A 22,592-nucleotide genomic window follows, 5' to 3' on the forward strand; every position below is an offset into this window, starting at 1 on the left:
CAGGGCAGCATCCCATGCACCAAGGAAAATTTCTGGCGCACCAAGTTCAATTCTGGCGCACCAATTCTGGATTCTGGCAGCACCATGGCACGTTCTGGCGCACCAGCTTTTCCTGCCCTGCCCTTGGCGCGGGCAGGGCAGCGTTCCACGCATCAGCCGCACCAAGGCCGCACCAGCTTGCACCACGGACGCACCACAACGCACCAAATCCTGCCCTGCCCTCCACAAGGGCAGGGCAGCCTCCTGGGAGTGACTTTTAATGGGCCAAAAATTCAAATTAAAAATCCATTTGAATTCATTTCTTCACCAAATCAAAAGCCCATCCAAATCCCAAAATCCAAGAATAGAAAGTGTATAAATAGGAGTTAGTTTGATGTAATTAGGGACCTTTTTACCACCTTTACCACCTTTACCTTTACTTTTCAATTTTACTTTTGAGCTTTGGCAATTGTTCTTGGGTGACTTTACTGAGAATTCTGAGAATTGGGGAGGAGAATTGATCTCTCTTCTTCCTCATTCTTGCCTGAGCATTTCTAATCTTCTGTTTCTGAGTTTTGGGTGTGTGAAATTGAGGAAATTCTGTCTCAATTCCCATCTAAAATCTCCTTAAATCCTTTTCTGCATAATTGAATTTGATTTCTATTCTTCTACTGCTTTCTCTTCTAATTCTTGTCAATTGCTTTGCTAACTTGGATCTAGGAAGGCAAATAGAGATCTAGGCTCTGCTACCTAGTCTCTTGAGACCTGAGACCCAATTTTACTTTTGGTTCTTCTGTGAACCTTTGCTGCATTTTATTTCCTTTCTGCTTGAATGCTTATTGCTTCTGACTCAATTTCTGCTCAATCAATTGTTGCAATATACTTTCTCTTTGTTTAGATCCTGCAATCCCATTCCTCAATTCCCTTTTACATTCAAGCAATTTACATTTCTTGCCATTTAAGTTACTGCAATTTACATTTCTTGCACTTTATGTTTCAGTTATTTAATTTCTTATTCTTTAAGATTCAGTCTATTTACTCTTCTGTTCTTTAATTTACTGCAATTTCCCCTCTCCCTTTACATTTCAAGCACTTTATCTTCTGTTAAATACAACCCACTCAACTAAAACTTGATTCGCTTGACTAAATCACCCACTAAACTAAAATTGCTCAATCCTTCAATCCCTGTGGGATCGACCTCACTCATGTGAGTTATTATTAGTTGATGCGACCCGGTACACTTGCCGGTGAGTTTTGTGTTGGATCGTTTTCCACACATCAAGTTTTTGGCGCCGTTGCCGGGGATTGAAATAGATTGACAATGATTAAGTGAAGTGGAGGTCTAGATTAAGCATTTTTCTTTTCTGTTATTCTAATTCTTACTAACACACTAACTGTTTGAGTTTTTGCTTAAACTAACTAAAACTTCATTCTAGCTATAGATTGAAGTTTCATTGGCTTTCTGGGTCTGTGTGTTTATTGTTGTGTGTTTGTATGTCAGGTATAGGAAGATCTTCCCCTATCATCTCTGAAATAGATCAAAGAACTCTTCGGAGAATAAGAAGAGCCGAAAAAGGGAAGAACATTATTGGAGAAGAAGAATCTGAGGAGGAATTCCAAGACATGGAAGGAGATACCAATCAACCAGGAGAAGGAGCCAACAATAATCAACAACAGAGAAGAGTCTTGGCTTCATACATATTTGCAAATGCTAGGCATTGTGGGAGTAGCATTCTCCCTCCCAATGTCAATGCAAACAATTTTGAACTCAAGCCACAACTCATCACTTTGGTTCAAAACAATTGTTCTTTTGGAGGAGGGCCTTTGGAGGATCCAAATCAACATCTGTCTACCTTCTTGAGAATCTGTGACACGGTGAAAACCAATGGTGTACCTCCTGATAGCTACAAGTTGCTGCTCTTCCCATTTTCTCTTAGAGATAAAGCCACTCAATGGCTAGAGACCTTTCCAAAAGAAAGCATCAACACTTGGGATGACTTGGTGAGCAAGTTTCTTGCCAAATTCTATCCACCTCAAAGAATCCTAAGGTTGAAGACTGAGGTTCAAACATTCACTCAATTGGAGGCTGAGAACTTATATGAAGCATGGGAAAGATATAAGGCTTTATTGAGGAAATGTCCACCAGAGATGTTCACTGAGTGGGACAAGTTGCAGAATTTCTATGAAGGACTCACTCTTAAAGCTCAAGAAGCTGTTGATCACTCTGCCGGAGGCTCATTACAACTCATGAAGACCACAGAGGAAGCTCAAAACCTCATTGATATGGTGGCCAACAACCAATATTTCTTTGCTCATCAAAGACAACGCCAACCATCACAGAGAAGAGGAGTAATGGAGTTGGAAGGAGTGGATTCAATCTTAGCTCAAAACAAGATGATGCAGCAGCAGATCCAACAACAGTTTGAACAAATGGCCAAAAGAATTGATGGCTTGCAAGTGGCAGCAGTGAGCACCACAAGCCAACCTCCAACCACTTGGGTGCAAAATGAAGAAACTCAAGAGGAGCAACAGTAAGAGCAAGTCCAATACATACACAACCAAAATCCTGGAACAAATGAAGTCTATGGGGATACTTACAATCCATCTTGGAAGAACCATCCCTACCTCAGATGGGGAGACAACCATAATCAAAACCAACAACCATGGCAAAGAAACACAAGTCAGAACAATTGGAAAACCACAAACCACAACCCCCAGCCAAACACTAACCAAAACTCATACAGAAAACCACAAAACAACTACCCAAATGCTAACCAATACCCACCCAATAACCACCCAACTAACCAAAACACTTATCTTCATCCATCAACACCCCAAAATCAACCCATCTCACAAGACTCACAGAGAATCACTGATGAGCGGATAATTTGTATACTTTTTGGCATTGTTTTTAGTATGTTTTTGTTATGATATAGTTAGTTTTTAGTATATTTTTATTAGTTTTTAGTTAAAATTCACTTTTCTGGACTTTACTATGAGTTTGTGTGTTTTTCTGTGATTTCAGGTATTTTCTGGCTGAAATTGAGGGACCTGAGCAAAAATCTGATTCAGAGACCAAAAAGGACTGCAGATGCTGTTGGATTCTGACCTCCCTGCACTCGAAGTGGATTTTCTGGAGCTACAGAAGCCCAATTGGCGCGCTCTCAACGGCGTTGGAAAGCAGACATCCTGGGCTTTCCAGCAATATATAATAGTTCATACTTTGCCCAAGATTTGATGGCCCAAACCGGCGTTCAAAGTCACCTCAAGAAATCCCAGCGTTAAACGCTGGAACTGGCACCCAAATGGGAGTTAAACGCCCAAACTGGCACTAAAGCTGGCGTTTAACTCCAAGAAGAGTCTCTGCACGAAAAATGCTTCATTGCTCAGCCCAAGCACACACCAAGTGGGCCCGGAAGAGGATTTTTATGTCATTTACTCATTTCTGTACACCTTAGGCTACTAGTTCTTATAAGAAGGACCTTTGACTATTGTATTAGAAATCTTTTGATCACTTGAGATCTCTAGATCAGACTTTGGTAGCTATCTTCGTTTTGTATGCTATCTTAGATCATTGGGAGGCTGGCCATTCGGCCATGCCTAGACCTTATGCTTATGTATTTTCAACGGTGGAGCTTCTACACACCATAGATTAAGGTGTGGAGCTCTGCTGTACCTCGAGTATCAATGCAATTACTATTGTTCTTCCATTCAATTCCGCTTGTTCTTTATCCAAGATATCACTTGTTCTTCAACTTGATGAAGGTGATGATTGTCACGAATCATCACCATCCTCACCCATGAACAAAGTGACTGACAACCACTCTTGTTCTACAAGCAACTAAGGCCATAGTGAATATCTCTTGGATTCTTTAACCGGAATCTTCGTGGTATAGGCGAGAACTGATGGCAGCATTCAAGAGAATCTGGAAGGTCTAACCTTGTCTGTGGTATTCTAAGTAGGATTCAATGACTGAATGACTGTGACGTGCTTCAAACTCCTGAGGGCGGGGCGTTAGTGACAGACGCAAAAGAATCACTGGATTCTATTCCGGCCTGATTGAGAACCGACAGATGAATTCCGCTATGCTGTGACAGAGCATATGCAATCGCTTTCACTGAGAGGATGGGAGGTAGCCACTGACAACGGTGAAACCCTTGCTTAAGCTTGCCATGGAAAGGAGTAAGAAGGATTGGATGAAGGCAGTAGGAAAGCAGAGAGACGGAAGGGAAGGCATCTTCATGCGCTTATCTGAAGTTCCTACCAATGAATTACATAAGTATCTCTATCTTTACCTTTTTGTTATTTTCGTTCATCACCATTACCATTTGAGTTTGCCTGACTAAGATTTACAAGATGACCATAGCTTGCTTCAATACTAACAATCTCCGTGGGATCGACCCTTACTCGCGTAAGGTTTATTACTTGGACGACCCAGTGCACTTGCTGGTTAGTTGTGCGAAGTTGTGTAATGCCATGGTATTGAGCTACCACGTTTTTGGAGCCATTACTGGGGATTATGAGAGTTGTGAAAAAGTATTGTTCACAATTTCGCGCACCAATCACCAATCTAGAGCTGCTCATGGAGAAACTGATGAAGAACCAAGAATTGACAACAAAGAACCAAGAAGCCTCCATGAAGAACCTAGAGAGGCAGATTGGACAAATCTCTAAGAAGATTTCTGTTGAGAAACCATCAAGTTCACTACCTAGTGATACCATTCCCAACCCAAAGGAAGAATGCAAAGTCGTGCAACTAAGAAGTGGAAAAGTGTTAACAGAGGGTAACCAAGGAGCAACCAAGCATAATGACACTGAGCCAACAAAGAATGATGAATCCATCAACAAGGACATGATGACCAAGAATGTCCCCGGAAAGCTCACAGAGGAAGACAACAAGCCACAGAATTTGAAGAAAGGAAAGCAAATCATGGAGGAACCAATTCCAAAACAACATCAAGTGGAGAAGAGCTCAACACCACCACTGCCTTACCCACAGAGATTTCACAAAGAAACAAAGGATCAGCACTTCCACAAATTTCTTGAGACTTTCAAGAAATTGGAAATCAACATACCCTTGGCAGAGGCTTTGGAGCAAATGCCTTTATATGCCAAGTTCTTAAAGGAGCTCATTAACAAGAAGAGACAGTGGAATGAAAAGGAGACTGTAATGCTAAGTGAAGAATGCAGTGCACTCATTAAAAAGGGACTCCCTCCCAAGCTTGAAGATCCTGGAGGTTTCTTCTTACCATGCACTATTGGAAACCTGTTCATTAACAAGGGGATGTGCGATCTAGGAGCAAGCATAAATCTAATCCCATATTCTCTAGTGAAAAAGCTTGGCATAGAGGAGGTAAAACCAACACAGATGTCCTTGGAATTGGTGGACCAATCAGTAGTATATCCTAAGGGGCTGATTGAGAACCTTTTAGTTAAGGTTGGCAAGTTCATCTATCCGGCAGACTTTGTGATCCTGGATTCTTCAGAAAATGGAAGTGACTCCATAATACTTGGTCGACCATTTCTGGCCACTGCTAGAGCCATTGTGGATATAGAGCAAGGAGAGTTAACCCTCAGGATGCATGAGGAGAGCATTGGTGCGCGAAATTGTGAACAATACGTTTCACAACTCTCATAATCCCCGGTCATGAACCCCAAAAACTTGGTGTTCAATACCATGGCATTACACAACTTCGCATAACTAACCAGCAAGTGCACTGGGTCGTCCAAGTAATAAACCTTACGCGAGTAAGGGTCGATCCCACGGAGATTGTTAGTATTGAAGCAAGCTATGGTCATCTTGTAAATCTTAGTCAGGCAAACTCAAATGGTAATGGTGATGAACGAAAATAACACAAAGGTAAAGATAGATATACTTATGTAATTCATTGGTAGGAACTTCAGATAAGCGCATGAAGATGCCTTCCCTTCCGTCTCTCTGCTTTCCTACTGTCTTCATCCAATCCTTCTTATTCCTTTCCATGGCAAGCTTGTGTAGGGTTTCACCGTTGTCAATGGCTACCTCCCATCCTCTCAGTGAAAATGATTGCATATGCTCTGTCACAGCACGCGGAATTCATCTGTCGGTTCTCAATCAGGCCGGAGTAGAATCCAGTGATTCTTTTGCGTCTGTCACTAACGCCCCGCCTTCAGGAGTTTGAAGCACGTCACAGTCATTCAATCATTGAATCCTACTCAGAATACCACAGACAAGGTTAGACCTTCCGGATTCTCTTGAATGCTGCCATCAGTTCTCGCCTATACCACGAAGACTCTGATCTCACGGAATGGTTGGCTCGTTTGTCAGACGAGCACTCGGTTGTCAGGCGATCAACCATGCATCGTGCAATCAGGAATCCAAGAGATAAACACTATAGCCTTGTTGCTTTGTAGAACAGAGTGGTTGTCAGTCACTTTGTTCATAAGTGAGAATGATGATGAGTGTCACGGATCATCACATTCATCAAGTTGAAGAACAAGTGATATCTTAGAACAAGAACAAGCGGAATTGAATAGAAGAACAATAGTAATTGCATTAATACTCGAGGTACAGCAGAGCTCCACACCTTAATCTATGGTGTGTAGAAACTCCACCGTTGAAAATACATAAGAACAAAAGTGATCATTGGTTTCGGTCCCAGAGAGGGAACCAGAAGAACCAAGATGATAATACAATAGTAAAAGGTCCTACTTATAGAAAACTAGTAGCCTAGGGTGTACAGAGATGAGTAAAAGACATAAAAATCCACTTCCGGGCCCACTTGGTGTGTGCCTGGGCTGAGCAATGAAGCATTTTCGTGTAGAGACTCTTCCTGGAGTTAAACGCCAGCTTTAGTGCCAGTTTGGGCGTTTAACTCCCATTTGGGTGCCAGTTCCGGCGTTTAACGCTGGAATTCCTGAGGGTGACTTTGAACGCCGGTTTGGGCCATCAAATCTTAAGCAAAGTATAGACTATCATATATTGCTGGAAAGCCCAGGATGTCTACTTTCCAACGCCGTTGAGAGCGCGCCAATTGGGCTTCTGTAGCTCCAGAAAATCCACTTCGAGTGCAGGGAGGTCAGAATCCAACAGCATCTGCAGTCCTTTTTAGTCTCTGAATCAGATTTTTGATCAGGTTCCTCAATTTCAGCCAGAAAATACCTGAAATCATAGAAAAACACACAAACTCATAGTAAAGTCTAGAAAAGTGAATTTTAACTAAAAACTAATAAAAATATACTAAAAACTAACTAGATCATACTAAAAACATACTAAAAACAATGCCAAAAAGCATACAAATTATCCGCTCATCAAGCATCATCCTGAAAGTCTTTCCAGAAGTACAAAGGGATGAAGAAACAAGCAAAATGAATGATGATCTCCTTCCAAAGCAATCAACTGACAAGGAAGTAGAACAGAAAAACAAACAGATGCAAGAAGAAAAAGGGATTCACAAGGAAGCAGGGGTGATAAGCAAGAAGGAAGGTATTACAACCCAAGTTGTAATACCCGGTCTAACCGAAATTGATTAAATAATAAGTTAAGTAGGAGCGAATAGGGTTGGAAGATTTTGCAATTGGAATTTGATGATTTAAATATGATATTTGGATTCAGTGAGTTTTTCTGAGTCGGAAGACATAGTTTCCTGTGTAAAAGCGCGCAGTGGAATTTTGACCGGCAGTACTGGCTGAGACCTGTCTGGTACTGCAGCTGAGAAATTTGATTATGAGTAAATAATATTAAGAAATGAGAAATTATGATTAGGGGAGGTAGAAATATTTAAAGTGCGGTTTGAAGCGCTAATCTTAAAGGTTTTGGCCAAAATTGGGCCAACGGACAAAAATAAGTGAACTGGGCCTAAGTGGGCCCAAGACCCAACATATATAAATATTAGTTATGAGCATTTCAGCTCATTTTTACCCTAAAAGAGTAGTGTGGGGCGCTGATTTGAGAAGAGAGAAGAGGAGAGAGAAAACCTAACTCTCTTTGATCTTCAAACCACCATAACTTGAGCTACGGAGCTCCGATTGACGAGCCGTTTGCGGCCACGCGTCGCTCTTCTCATCCTCTACATTTCTATCTAAGTTTTGTGGTGAGTATTCCATTCATCTCTGCCCAGTTTTCGAATTTCCCCACTGTTACACATTTTTGGGAAGTTAGTGTTGAAATCTTGTGATTTTGGGTATTTAGGGATACTCCAACATGGATTCTAAATGGGTTCTATCCCTACTTCATATGGGCTGAGGTAAGAAGTGCTCAAACCCTTGTGATTTATCATCCTTATGAGCCCTAGGTTGATGTATGTATGTGATATTGGTTATGTTAGTGTATTTGGTGATTTTGATGCACAATTGGGAGGCTGGTATTGCTTGTGGAGCTTTGGTGAGGCTTGGAGCTAAGGGTTGGTGGAGACTTCCATAGAAGAGGCTCAATTGATTTGGCTACAAGAGGTACGGTTTAAGTTTCATTTAAGTACCGTGTGGTGTGATGAGAATTCCTAGGCTAGATGCCCCTAGGATTAAGTTTGGATTGTGTAAATGGTTGATGCTAATATGCATAGTTGGTATGTAATGTGAATTGATGATTGGGTTGAGAATTGTGTGGCCTTGTATGCTTGGTGTATTGAAAATTTGATGTATTGGGTAATGAGTATTAATTTGTGGTTTATGCATTTAAATTGTGAAATTGGGCCGGAGGCCGTAAATTTTGGGCCGGAGGCCGAAAAGAGGTAAGGGAGGTAAGTTGATGTGTGCATTGCATGATGACACAAGTGATTGGATGAATTTCATGTAATGAATATATGAATGATTGGGTTGGTTATTGGATAATGAGGTTTGAGGAGTTGAAGTGTGGAAATTGGTAATTTTGGGTGAAATTGTATAGATGAGGTATGTTTGATTTTGGTTGAGATATATTATGTGGTCATATATGTGAGTATGATTATTGATGCCTTGATGGTATGATAATGCATGAGAGATATGTATGTTGTGATATATGCTTGAGAAATGATTAAGGTTGATCTGGGGGTGAAACCACGTGATAGTGAGTATGATATTGGTTATGTATAGTGATGGTTGATTGGAAATAATATTGTTGGAAAATTTGGATGAGGAAGGATGTATGGCATGTTGATATGTTTGTAATTTAGCCATTCGTTTGAAATAAGTAAAGATGGTTATATGGCGGTTTGTGAATTGTGGCAAGGTATTAATGTATGAGTTGAGGAGGCTTGATGTTGATTTTGGTATATTTTGATTGGTTTCAAAAAGGGTTGAAATTGGCATGTTTTGGTTGATTTTGAAAAGAGTTGAAAATGGCTTGTTTTGAAAATGGCACTTTGTGGTTTTATATGAAAACATGGTTTTTGGGCATACTTTGACGGGACATAGCTTGGACTACGGATCTTTGTTTTGTGCCAAATCTGTTTAGAAATGAAATTGGATCCGGGATGTCCATGCCGTTCGAAGAACGGGTGAAAAACGATTTAAAATGAGGAAGTTATGTCCGTCAGAAGATTGGGGGTTGAATCTGTGAATTCTGCAGTTTTTAACTTAGAAAATTTTTAGCAGAATAACCCCTTGCGCGTGGGCGCACTTGGCGCGTATGCGCCGATCTTCCAGAAAACGCCATCCACGCATGCGCGTGATGTGCGCGGGCGCGCCGATAGTGCTGCACCCAATGCCCAGCCATTTTCCAGAGAGTTGTGCCAGAACTGTGCCAGCTTTGTGCCTGGGGCACGAGAGTATCTACGCGTACGCGTGGTTGACGCGTGCGCGTCGATTTGGCTGATTTTTAATACACGCGTTAGCGTGCATGACGCTTGCGCGTCGATGAGTTTTCAAGGACATCCACGCGTGCGCGTGGAGTACGCGTACGCGTGGCATTGTCTTCATGCCAAAGTTGATATTTGAGTTTTAAAAGCCAAATCTCATACTTCTAAGCCTCCGATCTCACCACTTATATCTTAAATCTTTATGATATGCCTAGCTATTAGAAAAGGGCTAGTGAATGAGATAACTTGCGAGTGAAGCAAGGGGAAAATGAATAATCAATGAAGATCATTGAGGATTATGTGAGATGGGGAGGATGATGGTGGAAGTGCTTGTTATGCCATTGGCCGAAGGGCCGTAATTGTTTATGAATTGGCTGGTTCTAGATTGAACCGTGAGCCGGAATAGCTGTGTATGCTATGAATATTGGCTGGTTATGGATTTAACCGTGAGCCGGATGGCTGATATGGATGTTGATCCATGGATGAGAATTCATGCATGTTTATGCTGAATTATTGATAATTGTGATTTGCACTTCCACTATCTGAGTTACGAGTTTCCCTGGGTAGTAGCAGTGGCTAGTCCACTTGCTCCGGGTATGAGACGAAAATGATGTTTATGATAAATGAATTAATTATGGAGTTTTGAATGAATGTAACTCAGATACCTGGGTAGTAGCAAGGGTTGTGGTTCGTCCCGCTTGCTCCGGGTCAATGCTTGTGTTTTCTCTCTGGTTGTAAGGGTGACAGGGCACCGATACCCTCTAATGGCGACAGGGCGCAGATACCCTCTAATGGCGACAGGGCGCAGATACCCTCTAATGGTGACAGGGCACATATTCCCTCTAATGATATTAATACGCAACAGAGAGACTGTGCCCGGGTTAGCTACCGGACACGTCGGGTTGGCTTGATAACCGACAGATGATATCATCAGCCATAGGGCAGGCATACATCATTTGCATATGTTTGAATTGTTTGGGTTTGCCTATTTGTTTTGGATTTCTATATCATATATGCTATATTACCTGATTACATGCTACTTGTTCTACTTGTACCTTAGTTGTGTATTACTTGTCTGCATTGATTGTGTTTGTACAACTGAGAGATCCCTCATGATGGTGTTGGTGGATGTTGGGGGCTGTTCTTGATGAGATGAATTGATAATGCGATTGCATAATGATGATGATTTTTGAATGAGATCATTTGAGCCCCCTGGGTAGACGCAGTGATGTGATTTCACTAGCTCCAGGCGAGGGTACGATGTATTGATATAAAGTTGCTGAGGCAGAACAACTGGTAATGGTTTTGCTTATGATTCTAAGTCTGATTTGTGAAAGAATCAGCGAGTTGGGAAACATGTGTAACATGAACTAGATTTAGTATCCCCTTACAACAGATGCCTATTTATGGATTAGTGAGAATCTAGGCTGGATACTTGGTGAAAAGGAATTTAGGATGCTTAGTGAGTTTTTGTTGCAGTGCATTGTATTTATTTGGCACTTTTACCGTACTGGGAACCCATGGGCCCGGGGTTCTCATTCCGTATATATCTCTTGTTTTTCAGATACAGGTCCAAGTGCTCAGAAGTGAGCTGCGGTTCGTCTGAGAGCCGGCGAAGATCTTCATTTTCTCTACTTTGTGTTTTGCTTAGAATCTCTCCACCTTTGTTTTGAAGATATTATGTTATGTGTTGAACTCTTTTGGAACTTGCCTATAGAGGCTCTTATGTTTCCTTTGGGAGAGATTAGGATGCACTGTTGTCAACTACTTGCATATTGTACCCTAGTCGGCCTAAACTTCGCGGGTCGCGACTAGTGGCTATTTACTTATGTTATATATATCTATCTGTTATCTATCTCTTAATCTCCTTTATGCCTTGTCCGTATATCGCTTTCGACTTCGCGGTTTAGCTTTTCGTTGTCGAAACGTGAGTGATACGTCTTTGCGATTTTATTTCTACTCTTTTCAGGCTTCTCGATTAATACTCCTTTCGAAATTACTTATATTTATATATTAAAAATCCACCTGAGAGTCGTACCACCGTAATATCATTGACTTATGACTCGAGCATAAGGATTTGAATATTAGGGTGTTACATTATGGTATCAGAGCAGTTCGTCCTCGTGAGCCTGAGGGATGGAACTGCTTATGCTTCAATGCATACTCTGAGTCTGTGCATGTGCTAGTTAGGGTATCTAACTGATACATCTAGCATGAAGTCCATGAGTGTACCTTTGGTACTTTGAAGCACTATTCTTCCGATATTGAGACTGATCAACTTGATATCGATTGTTTGGTGTGTAGAGGAACCAGATGGCGCCTCGTGGACCCAGTCGGGGACGTGAGAGAGATCGTACTAGCAGGCAGGAACCGGAAGTCAACCTGAATAACCCGGTAAACCTTATGGCGGCATTGGAGAGTATGACTGCTGCTATGCAAGCCACTGCAGAGGCTCTTGGGCAACAGATAAACAATAATGGCAATGGCGGAAGGGAAGCTCAGGGCCCGATGACACTGGCAACTTTCTTAAAGGTTAATCCACCTAAGTTCAAGGGAACCACCAATCCGACTGAAGCTGATACTTGGTTTCGGGCCATGGAGCGAGCACTGCAAGCACAATTGGTGCCTGAAGAGCAGCGTGTTGAATTCGCTACCTATCTGCTCACGGGGGAAGCATCACATTGGTGGCAAGGGGCTCGACGTCTCCTGCAACAGGGGAATGATCCTATCACTTGGGATGCCTTCCAGGTGGAATTCTATAAGAAGTACTTTCCGAATTCCGCCAGAACAGCCAAGGAACTGGAGTTACTACAGCTGAAGCAAGGTGCTATGTCCGTATCTGAGTATACAGACAAATTTGAGGAGCTATTCAGGTTTTCCCGCATGTGTCAGGGAGCTCCAAGAGACTTTGAGGAATGGAAGTGTATTAAGTATGAGGGAGGACTTCAAAGTGAAATCCTGAGCTCCGTTGGACCGATGGAGATTAGGGTCTTCTCTGAACTTGTGAACAAGAGCCGTATTGCTGAAGAATGTGTGAGGAAGGTTGTTGAGGCAAAGAATGACCGTCGGGAGTCCCACCGCAGGGAGCACAATCAAAAGTACCCAACAAGGGGTCAAGAGTATAAGAGAAGAGGATACTCACAACGTTTTCCCCAAAGGCGAAATGACCTTGCGACGAATAGGAATTCCCAAGGAAAGGGTAGGGAAAAACAAATAGTGGCTGCCTCGGATGTTTTGAGCTGTCAGAGGTGTGGAGGTCATCACCCAAATAGACCGTGTCGTTATGGTTCGGGTTTGTGTTACAATTGCGGCAAGCTAGGACATTTGGTCAGAGATTGCCCACACCGGAAGGATCGGGAGACTGCCAGGCCCGATTTTCGTACCTGAGGTAATAAGAAAAACTGATAACTTAATTCTTTACATAATGCTGAAGGCTGGTATTCACTCATAATACATGGTCGAATGAAAAATTATGATCTGTTCTAGATAACCCTGAGCTATCTTAATAGAAGGTTTGGTGAGCATAAATGATTAGGTAGGCCTTTAACGGAAGGCAACCTCAGAATGGAATGACTGGTGGGTGGCGTCAAAGCCATCATTCGGGAACTCCGTGTCGAGGTAGATTGGAACCTTGCCATGGTTGTAGAGGAGTTGGACATGTGTCCTAGAAATGTCCTAAGAAGGTCAACCGGAATACTACCAAGAGCTAACAACAAGGTCGTGTGTTCACTGCAACAACGGGGGATACCGTTAGATCCGACAGTTTGGGAATTGGTAAGCGAAAGATTGGTAACGACGTGCTAAAGGTACGATTAAGTTGGTATGTGGTTTTGGCTATCATAGATAGAGTCTAGTGAATGCCAGTCATGCTAAGTTGTGGTTGAGTACTTGAGGAAGTAAGTGATAAAGCTCGTACTAGACGAGAGGTCAGAATAAAGCAGCGGAAACTTGTGGAAGCAGTAACACAGGATAGCTACGAATAGGAGTTGTAAAAGTTTAATATAGTATCTTATGTTTGAATATTAGAAGGGTTAAGCGGGTTACTGCAAGTAATGATCCCAAATTAGTTGGAAATGATTACGGCTGCGAGCTTTGATGGTTCTAAAGCAGATGAGGAAATTATCATTAATGCACAATTGGATTTAGATGATGAGAGAGTGCAAGTTGTGGTGTTGAAAGATGAGTACTGTGATGTTTGGTCATAGTGATCTTGGTTTTAGTTTGAGATTTATAATGATTGATTTTGAATGACGAATGTGAAAACCATTAGTCGAAATGTCGATGCGGTATTGAGATTGGTTTGAGGAAACCCGTGACAGGTGGTAAACCCCAATTTTTGGAGAGGTACTGTTGAAAATTTTCCCCAAGAATTTGAAAGAAGTGTTGGTTTTGGTTTTGAAGATGATTTTGGATATGAGTAATTTTAACAAAAGAGATGCGTTTCAAATGCTTTTATAGATTATTAAAGGAAATGCGAACTCTTATGATTTTGTTAACTCGCTATTCCGAACTCATTTGGTTTCTAGAAATGAAAGGGGTTTTTGATTGATAAGCCAGAGGCTTTATATCAGCAAGTCATGAAGAAATTTGAGGGTTTGAGAATAAGAAAGTAAGTTTGGAGATTATGCTTGGAGTTGAACTGTGATTAGAGGAATTGGCTTGGCAGAGAGAGAGAGAGAGGATAGTGATGGAGTATGATTAAGGTGTGGTGATGATCATTGATTGATTATAGTGACGTGGGATAATGGCTATGATTAACGATGATGGAAATCTTATTAATGACATGATTCGAGATTTAATAAGGTGTGAGTTGATGAGCCGGTAAAAGTAAGGGACGAGGCTGTTGGTCGGCGTTGAACGAACGACCGAGACCCTCGTAGATAGAGAAATCAGAGTGCGGCAACGGAAGCGCGCAGAGTAAAAAGGATCTTGGAGCTGTTATGCGTTTGATATAAAGGCAGACTATGCTCGCGTACTCGTAGTGATGGGTGGAATTTTCGAGGACAAAAATTTCTGTTAGGGGGGTAGAATGTAATACCCGGTCTAACCGAAATTGATTAAATAATAAGTTAAGTAGGAGCGAATAGGGTTGGAAGATTTTGCAATTGGAATTTGATGATTTAAATATGATATTTGGATTCAGTGAGTTTTTCTGAGTCGGAAGACATAGTTTCCTGTGTAAAAGCGCGCAGTGGAATTTTGACCGGCAGTACCGGCTGAGACCTGTCTGGTACTGCAGCTGAGAAATTTGATTATGAGTAAATAATATTAAGAAATGAGAAATTATGATTAGGGGAGGTAGAAATATTTAAAGTGCGGTTTGAAGCGCTAATCTTAAAGGTTTTGGCCAAAATTGGGCCAACGGACAAAAATAAGTGAACTGGGCCTAAGTGGGCCCAAGACCCAACATATATAAATATTAGTTATGAGCATTTCAGCTCATTTTTACCCTAAAAGAGTAGTGTGGGGCGCTGATTTGAGAAGAGAGAAGAGGAGAGAGAAAACCTAACTCTCTTTGATCTTCAAACCACCATAACTTGAGCTACGGAGCTCCGATTGACGAGCCGTTTGCGGCCACGCGTCGCTCTTCTCATCCTCTACATTTCTATCTAAGTTTTGTGGTGAGTATTCCATTCATCTCTGCCCAGTTTTCGAATTTCCCCACTGTTACACATTTTTGGGAAGTTAGTGTTGAAATCTTGTGATTTTGGGTATTTAAGGATACTCCAACATGGATTCTAAGTGGGTTCTATCCCTACTTCATATGGGCTGAGGTAAGAAGTGCTCAAACCCTTGTGATTTATCATCCTTATGAGCCCTAGGTTGATGTATGTATGTGATATTGGTTATGTTAGTGTATTTGGTGATTTTGATGCACAATTGGGAGGCTGGTATTGCTTGTGGAGCTTTGGTGAGGCTTGGAGCTAAGGGTTGGTGGAGACTTCCATAGAAGAGGCTCAATTGATTTGGCTACAAGAGGTACGGTTTAAGTTTCATTTAAGTACCGTGTGGTGTGATGAGAATTCCTAGGCTAGATGCCCCTAGGATTAAGTTTGGATTGTGTAAATGGTTGATGCTAATATGCATAGTTGGTATGTAATGTGAATTGATGATTGGGTTGAGAATTGTGTGGCCTTGTATGCTTGGTGTATTGAAAATTTGATGTATTGGGTAATGAGTATTAATTTGTGGTTTATGCATTTAAATTGTGAAATTGGGCCGGAGGCCGTAAATTTTGGGCCGGAGGCCGAAAAGAGGTAAGGGAGGTAAGTTGATGTGTGCATTGCATGATGACACAAGTGATTGGATGAATTTCATGTAATGAATATATGAATGATTGGGTTGGTTATTGGATAATGAGGTTTGAGGAGTTGAAGTGTGGAAATTGGTAATTTTGGGTGAAATTGTATAGATGAGGTATGTTTGATTTTGGTTGAGATATATTATGTGGTCATATATGTGAGTATGATTATTGATGCCTTGATGGTATGATAATGCATGAGAGATATGTATGTTGTGATATATGCTTGAGAAATGATTAAGGTTGATCTGGGGGTGAAACCACGTGATAGTGAGTATGATATTGGTTATGTATAGTGATGGTTGATTGGAAATAATATTGTTGGAAAATTTGGATGAGGAAGGATGTATGGCATGTTGATATGTTTGTAATTTAGCCATTCGTTTGAAATAAGTAAAGATGGTTATATGGCGGTTTGTGAATTGTGGCAAGGTATTAATGTATGAGTTGAGGAGGCTTGATGTTGATTTTGGTATATTTTGATTGGTTTCAAAAAGGGTTGAAATTGGCATGTTTTGGTTGATTTTGAAAAGAGTTGAAAATGGCTTGTTTTGAAAATGGCACTTTGTGGTTTTATATGAAAACATGGTTTTGGGGCATACTTTGACGAGACATAGCTTGGACTACGGATCTTTGTTTTGTGCCAAATCTGTTTAGAAATGAAATTGGATCCGGGATGTCCATGCCGTTCGAAGAACGGGTGAAAAACGATTTAAAATGAGGAAGTTATGTCCGTCGGAAGATTGGGGGTTGAATCTGTGAATTCTGCAGTTTTTAACTTAGAAAATTTTTAGCAGAATAACCCCTTGCGCGTGGGCGCACTTGGCGCGTATGCGCCGATCTTCCAGAAAACGCCATCCACGCATGCGCGTGATGTGCGCGGGCGCGCCGATAGTGCTGCACCCAATGCCCAGCCATTTTCCAGAGAGTTGTGCCAGAACTGTGCCAGCTTTGTGCCTGGGGCACGAGAGTATCTACGCGTACGCGTGGTTGACGCGTGCGCGTCGATTTGGCAGATTTTTAATACATGCGTTAGCGTGCATGACGCTTGCGCGTCGATGAGTTTTCAAGGACATCCACGCGTGCGCGTGGAGTACGCGTACGCGTGGCATTGTCTTCATGCCAAAGTTGATATTTGAGTTTTAAAAGCCAAATCTCATACTTCTAAGCCTCCGATCTCACCACTTATATCTTAAATCTTTATGATATGCCTAGCTATTAGAAAAGGGCTAGTGAATGAGATAACTTGCGAGTGAAGCAAGGGGAAAATGAATAATCAATGAAGATCATTGAGGATTATGTGAGATGGGGAGGATGATGGTGGAAGTGCTTGTTATGCCATTGGCCGAAGGGCCGTAATTGTTTATGAATTGGCTGGTTCTAGATTGAACCGTGAGCCGGAATAGCTGTGTATGCTATGAATATTGGCTGGTTATGGATTTAACCGTGAGCCGGATGGCTGATATGGATGTTGATCCATGGATGAGAATTCATGCATGTTTATGCTGAATTATTGATAATTGTGATTTGCACTTCCACTATCTGAGTTACAAGTTTCCCTGGGTAGTAGCAGTGGCTAGTCCACTTGCTCCGGGTATGAGACGAAAATGATGTTTATGATAAATGAATTAATTATGGAGTTTTGAATGAATGTAACTCAGATACCTGGGTAGTAGCAAGGGTTGTGGTTCGTCCCGCTTGCTCCGGGTCAATGCTTGTGTTTTCTCTCTGGTTGTAAGGGTGACAGGGCACCGATACCCTCTAATGGCGACAGGGCGCAGATACCCTCTAATGGCGACAGGGCGCAGATACCCTCTAATGGTGACAGGGCACATATTCCCTCTAATGATATTAATACGCAACAGAGAGACTGTGCCCGGGTTAGCTACCGGACACGTCGGGTTGGCTTGATAACCGACAGATGATATCATCAGCCATAGGGCAGGCATACATCATTTGCATATGTTTGAATTGTTTGGGTTTGCCTATTTGTTTTGGATTTCTATATCATATATGCTATATTACCTGATTACATGCTACTTGTTCTACTTGTACCTTAGTTGTGTATTACTTGTCTGCATTGATTGTGTTTGTACAACTGAGAGATCCCTCATGATGGTGTTGGTGGATGTTGGGGGCTGTTCTTGATGAGATGAATTGATAATGCGATTGCATAATGATGATGATTTTTGAATGAGATCATTTGAGCCCCCTGGGTAGACGCAGTGATGTGATTTCACTAGCTCCAGGCGAGGGTACGATGTATTGATATAAAGTTGCTGAGGCAGAACAACTGGTAATGGTTTTGCTTATGATTCTAAGTCTGATTTGTGAAAGAATCAGCGAGTTGGGAAACATGTGTAACATGAACTAGATTTAGTATCCCCTTACAACAGATGCCTATTTATGGATTAGTGAGAATCTAGGCTGGATACTTGGTGAAAAGGAATTTAGGATGCTTAGTGAGTTTTTGTTGCAGTGCATTGTATTTATTTGGCACTTTTACCGTACTGGGAACCCATGGGCCCGGGGTTCTCATTCCGTATATATCTCTTGTTTTTCAGATACAGGTCCAAGTGCTCAGAAGTGAGCTGCGGTTCGTCTGAGAGCCGGCGAAGATCTTCATTTTCTCTACTTTGTGTTTTGCTTAGAATCTCTCCACCTTTGTTTTGAAGATATTATGTTATGTGTTGAACTCTTTTGGAACTTGCCTATAGAGGCTCTTATGTTTCCTTTGGGAGAGATTAGGATGCACTGTTGTCAACTACTTTCATATTGTACCCTAGTCGGCCTAAACTTCGCGGGTCGCGACTAGTGGCTATTTACTTATGTTATATATATCTATCTGTTATCTATCTCTTAATCTCCTTTATGCCTTGTCCGTATATCGCTTTCGACTTCGCGGTTTAGCTTTTCGTTGTCGAAACGTGAGTGATACGTCTTTGCGATTTTATTTCTACTCTTTTCAGGCTTCTCGATTAATACTCCTTTCGAAATTACTTATATTTATATATTAAAAATCCACCTGAGAGTCGTACCACCGTAATATCATTGACTTATGACTCGAGCATAAGGATTTGAATATTAGGGTGTTACACAAGTAACTGTCAAGAAAGAAAGATCAACAAGAAAGAAAAAGATGAAGAGCAAGAAAAAGGCTCACAAAGGTTGGAAGAACAAGAAAATCCCAACTGAAGGATTTTCTAAAGGTGATAAGGTGCAACTAGTATATCAACAACAGGGAGCAAAAGATTATTACACTGTCAACCAAATACTTTCTCTTGAACATATGAAAATTGAGCATCAAAGCACACAGAGAAAGCTGACAGTGAGGGGTGACAAGTTGAGACATCACCAACATCAACCACCTTAAAGGGAAGTCAATGTCAAGCTAATGACAATAAAAGAGCGCTTCATGGGAGGCAACCCATGGTTTAAGATTTCTGTCTTCTCTTTTATTTAATAAGCTATGATTCCTCTGAATATGATTTTGAATTCTCATGCCTGGTAAATGCACACATCGTTTTGAAGCACATGGCAAACTTCTAAGTTTGGTGTACCTTAAGGCACACCCAAGTTCATTTTTCAGAAAAAGAGAAGTGGATTATTCTTAGAACATATGAATAATCCTTTTGATAAAGCATGTGACCAAGCACTAAGTTTGGTGTCTGCATGTGCAACAATATTCAGAAGATCATTTCTCAATCATGGACTCAAAACCATACAGACAAGGGATCATACATCAAATTTTTTTTAAATGCATCAATTGTGAGAACGGTTTGCATTGTTAAGCCGTCCCCTCAATAGAAGATAAGTTTGGTGTTCACCAACTTTTAGCATTTTATTTAGGGACACAATTGATCACAAAAAAAAGTTTTAAATAAATATTAAACAAACCAAAACAATTTATTTTATTCTTGCAAATAAATTGCCAACGATTATATTTATGATATAAGGCTGATTGCTTTGATTTATGCAGGAGAAAACGATTAAGACAAACGCAAGGAGGGGTCACGGCTAGGAGGAGCTATGTGAGGAAGGTCACATGTGCCTAGGAAAACGTGCTCATAGGGAACAAAATTTGCATGCATGCAACATTGAACACCGAGGTACATGCAGCCAATGGAAGAAGGATCCTCGTCAAAGCCTCAATAACACATGCAAGCCGTCCATCTCATGCATTCCTTGAATGAGCAAACCAATCTTAACCCTTCATGAGCACCAACGAGCCCCTCTCTCTCTCATTATGGTTTTGTTGGAAGGCTTGAAGAATTCACCTATAAGTAGCCGTTGGCACCAACACGGTATACATATTTTCATTCAAGCCACCTTCATATGAAAACCACACCCTCTTCCACTTCCAAAATCAACATAATTCCCTCACCTCACACATAAAAACCGAACCAAAAATCTTCCCAAACACAACACATAGTTCTTCTACTCTCACTTCTTCTTTCTTTTCACTTCAATCTCAATGGCCTCCTCAAGCTCAAAAAGAAGGCCGGGAAAAGAACCTATGGTAACCGAACCTCCATCATTTGATGCAAGAAATTTTAGATCCCAATTCCATGAAGGGAGATATCATAGGTTCATGGAGGCAAAGAATGTCATCTATGAGAAAGGCCTTGATTTAAGGGAAGGAGAATACCCCATCATGAGGCAAATTACTAGAGAAAGAAGGTGGGAACTCTTGTGTGCTCCTCTGACTGACATCAGTGCAGTAATGATCAGGGAGTTCTATGCAAATGCTGCAAAAGAAAACAAAAATAGTGCTCCCTACACAAGTTATGTCAGAGGGGTTGAAGTGAGCTTTAGCCCAGCTGCTATCACAAGAGCCCTCAAGTTGAGAACCATAACCTATCCAGAGCCTAGTTATGAGGCTAGATTGCAAATGAAAAATAATCCTGATGAGATCTTGCAGGGGTTATGCATGGAAAATACAGATTGGGAAAGAGATTCAAAGGGAATTCCAAGTCACATAAGGAGGATAAATCTTACTCCTGTGGCTAAGGGATGGTATGAAATAGTGAGGAGATCTATCCTTCCTACTGGAAACGCCTCTTGGGTCACAATCAAATGAGCACTATTGACATACTGCATCTTGCATGGAGGTGAGTGATGAGCGGATAATTTGTATACTTTTTGGCATTGTTTTTAGTATGTTTTTGGTATGATATAGTTAGTTTTTAGTATATTTTTATTAGTTTTTAGTTAAAATTCTCTTTTCTGGACTTTACTATGAGTTTGTGTGTTTTTCTGTTATTTCAGGTATTTTCTGGCTGAAATTGAGGGACCTGAGCAAAAATCTGATTCAGAGACCAAAAAGGACTGCAGATGCTGTTGGATTCTGACCTCCCTGCACTCGAAGTGGATTTTCTGGAGCTACCGAAGCCCTATTGGCGCGCTCTCAACGGCGTTGGAAAGTAGACATCCTGGGCTTTCCAGCAATATATGATAGTCCATACTTTGCCCAAGATTTGATGGCCCAAACCGGCGTTCAAAGTCACCTCATGAAATCCCAGCGTTAAACGCTGGAACTGTTACCCAAATGGGAGTTAAACGCCCAAACTGGCACTAAAGCTGGCGTTTAACTCCAAGAAGAGTCTCTGCACGAAATTTGCTTCATTGCTCAGCCCAAGCACACACCAAGTGGGCCCGGAAGAGGATTTTTATGTCATTTACTCATTTCTGTACACCTTAGGCTACTAGTTCTTATAAGTAGGACCTTTTACTATTGTATTAGAGGACTTTGATAGCTATCTTCATTTTTATGCTATCTTAGATCATTGGGAGGCTGGCCATTCGGCCATGCCTAGACCTTATGCTTATGTATTTTCAACGGTGGAGCTTCTACACACCATAGATTAAGGTGTGGAGCACTGCTGTACCTCGAGTATTAATGCAATTACCATTGTTCTTCAATTCAATTCCGCTTGTTCTTGTTCCAAGATATCACTTGTTCTTCAACTTGATGAAGGTGATGATTGACGCCCATCATCATTCTCACTCATGAACAAAGTGACTGACAACCACTCTTGTTCTACAAGCATTTGAGGCTTGGTGAATATCTCTTGGATTCCTGATTGCACGATGCATGGTTGATCGCCTGACAACCGAGCGCTCGCCTGACAAACGAGCCAACCATTCCGTGAGATCAGAGTCTTCGTGGTATAGGCAGGACCTGATGGCGGCATTCAAGAGAATCCGGAAGGTCTAAACCTTGTCTGTGGTATTCTGAGTAGGATTCAATGATTGAATGACTGTGACGTGCTTCAAACCTGTAACCTACTGGGCGTTAGTGACAGACGCAAAAGAGTGATTCTATTCCGGTAGGGGAGGGAACCAAACCGGTGATTAGCCGCACTGTGACAGAGTGCATGAGCATTAGTTTTCACTGCGAGGATGGGAGGTAGCTGCTGACAACAGTGAAACCCTACACGAGCTTGCCATGGAAAGGAGTAAGAAGAATTGGATGAAGGCAGTAGGAAAGCAGAGAGACGGAAGGGAAGGCGTCTTCATACGCTTATCTGAAGTTCCTACCAATGAATTACATAAGTAT

The sequence above is a fragment of the Arachis hypogaea genome, chromosome 2 (assembly GCF_003086295.3).
Source record: "Arachis hypogaea cultivar Tifrunner chromosome 2, arahy.Tifrunner.gnm2.J5K5, whole genome shotgun sequence".
NCBI lineage: Eukaryota > Viridiplantae > Streptophyta > Magnoliopsida > Fabales > Fabaceae > Arachis > Arachis hypogaea.